We start from the raw sequence: 2,905 nt of genomic DNA on the forward strand, positions 1-2,905 counted from the left end.
GTTAGCATCGTTATTTTTGCCTTGACTGACGGAACGTATTATCAGAAATGCAAATAGGGGTAATGAGTAGAAACCATGAGGCTGGAACTGAAGCAGCATTTTGGACATTTGCTAGTGACCAGCCGTGGGTCTCTGTTTAGTACACCAACCTCAGGTTTTGTAAGTGGATTGGCTTCTAAAGTTGGGACATTAGGCTAAAAATTGCTTATAGTCAGGATCAAGTTAAATATATTCAATTGTGTATCTAGTACACGGCATAATTTAGTGATGAAAACCTACAGTGTCATATATTTATGAATATATGATATTTGCATTGAAAATAAAGTGTGCATGTAAAAGTATAGCTCGACAGCATTCCATGGCATTATGGGTAAAGTAGGAGCCACGTAAGTTAAATGCATCTACAGCAGGTAAATTACAGATAATAAGAATACTTTGGTACAGTATGAAAAGTACTGGATTAGACTTCAGCATAATTCAGTATTGCTCCTGTCTCTGCATTTAATAAAAACAATCTTTGTCATGCAGACAAGTAACTTTCTTTGTCATGCAGACAAGAGACTCTCCTTAAACAGTTTGCAGGCGCAGTGCCGCCGTGCAGTGACGTCGTCACTAGTGTGCACCTGGCAGACACCAGTCCATGACCAGAGGCCAGCTGGTGCTCGCACCCCTTGTCCTCCAGTTGAACGGATGCTCGGGTTTTGCCATCCTGGCAAGGAGGGGAGCTGACTCTCATTTCACCCAAACCCTGGCCTCTCTCTGCCCCTCCTCTCCTCGCCCTCCTCCTCCCCCTTCCCTCCCCGCCCTCGGCCTCCAGCCAGCCAGTGAATCCCACCTGCAGGGGCCAGTCCACAGCGCTGTGTCCTCCAGGGGTCTGCACCCTGGCTCTGTCAGGGGCCAGAGGGCAAATACTCCAGACTTCGGGGCCCAAAGGTCTCTGTCACAGCCATGCTCCTCTGCCGCTGTAGCCCCGAAGCAGACATGGCATGTGCGTGCTTAAGTGGGAGCGTCTGGGCTCCAGTACAGCATACTCAGGTCCAGGGAAATTTGAAGCTCAGATAATTTTCATGTGTCACAAACTATTCTTCTTTTGATTTTTTGCAATTGTTTAAAAATGTAAAAAAAAAAAAGTACAGTTTTAATTAAGAGCCATAGAAAAACAAGGACTATCTGACTTGGCCCCAGGACCGTAGTTTGTCAGCTGTGTTTACTAAACCATGATGATACCTGGAGAAGCAGCCACAGACAACTGAAACTCATCACAGTAGCTTCCTCTTCACTGGTCCCCTGGGCAGAGATTCAAAGCACCAGCGACCTCTTCCTTGCCTTCTGCACAAGCTTAGCAGATCTGGGTCAGCTGTGCCCCCGCCCAGATCTCTGTGTCTTTCTGGTGGGTCCCTCTGGCCCTCCGTGGCCACTCTGCCATCCACAGGGACCCCTGTTCCTTGCAGGGGAGCTACTCCAGGTTGGATGCCCGTTGCACGGGGGGAGCCAGCTCCTTTGGGATCACTCAGCTGCTACTAAATGGCGGCCCCAGCCTAATGCTCACAGTCTAGTACACACTGTCTCTTGGCGTCAAAATCAAAACCGCTTTTCCTCTAAACCCTATTACCTGCAGGCTTGGCGGTGCAGGCTGGACCAGTCTCCCAAACCTCACAGTCTCCAGGTGGATTCTTTCCTGCCTGGGCCTTGGCTGCCTGCCTTGTTGGCCACGGAAACTTCCATAGCCCCCCTCCTCACTCTCTCCTGCTCTTTCCCTGGTCTGAACCCAGGGCAGAGTCCCTCTCCCTGCCATGTCTCTCTGACTGACCCCACTCCCAGGCTCTGAGACACTGAGCCACCACCCTTCTGGCCAAGTCTACTTGGACGTCTCCCCTGGCTTCGCTGGGTTGCAGCAGCCACCCCCCTCTCCTCGCCAGCTCCCTGAGTCAGGACATCTAGAGGTCTGATGTTAGTGGGGGAAACTCCCGGAGGCCTCGGAGCTGATATGTACGAAGCCAGTCCCGGTCTGCATGTGTGCTGGGAATCCCTCTGTCAGGCCGTTGGCAGAAGTCATGGGCGAGCCGGCGTGGCTGGCGCGAAGTGCTCTAGGTGGTTACCAGAGAGTGTGATTTGCAAAAGGCAGCAAGATTCAGAACAAGGAAGGGCCCAGAGTAGCTGTTTGACTAAAGTCTGCTGGTGGGATGGATGAATGAATGAGGGAGTGAATGAAATGGGAGCCACCCTATGGTTTGGAAATTGAATAAACGGAGCCCTGTTTTGCAATCATTAACCTCAAGTTCATCCTACAACATTCTCTGAGCCTGTTTCTGAAAGTCCTCGTTTGTGTTCCAAGCCGGTGGAACACCCTTGGCTGCCATCTCCTCCTCGGCCGCCAAGTTTGCCTAGAACATGGTGACTGTCAGCTCCAAGTCCACGTTCTTGGCCCCTCGGGACACTGCAGACCTTCCAACACTTGGTTACTCATGACTTCTCAGGCTCCTTCGTTCTAAACATGTCTCATTATCGGATCATGTGTCCACTTTTGATTTCCTAACATGTGGCCTCCTCATTCTTCATGCGTCCCTCAGTGGACACTAACATTGACGGGGAGCCATATGGTGACACATATTGCTTGCACAAGAGCTGCAAGGTTGACAACGTGCATAGTGCGATGCAACTCAAAGGAGAGAGACCGAAGGAAAATGTGCTTTGAGGCAAGGATGTCAGACGCCTCTCTGTGACCTCTCTCCCTCAAAACCCACTGTCCGTTCATCCAGAGAGGCTGCCCGTGGTGGCTGTGGGGCACAGCAGTATTCTGTCCAGCGAGGCAGCTGTCCCCTCCTCCACCCCAGCCCCTCTGTGCAGCTGTCCCTCTGCTGCTGTGTGACTCCTGGGACCACAGAGGGCCTCCAGCCCTGTCCGC

At 51.6% G+C, this 2,905-nt stretch overlaps 1 protein-coding gene across 1 annotated transcript in view; it reads left to right on the forward strand.

Annotated features, from left to right (window-relative positions):
• The window catches only part of DSCAM (DS cell adhesion molecule), a 664,279-nt gene that overhangs the window by 561,793 nt on the left and 99,581 nt on the right, over nucleotides 1-2,905 (forward strand). The gene's annotated exons all lie outside the window — the stretch shown is intronic.

Source organism: Camelus ferus, chromosome 1 (genome assembly GCF_009834535.1).
Source record: "Camelus ferus isolate YT-003-E chromosome 1, BCGSAC_Cfer_1.0, whole genome shotgun sequence".
Lineage (NCBI taxonomy): Eukaryota > Metazoa > Chordata > Mammalia > Artiodactyla > Camelidae > Camelus > Camelus ferus.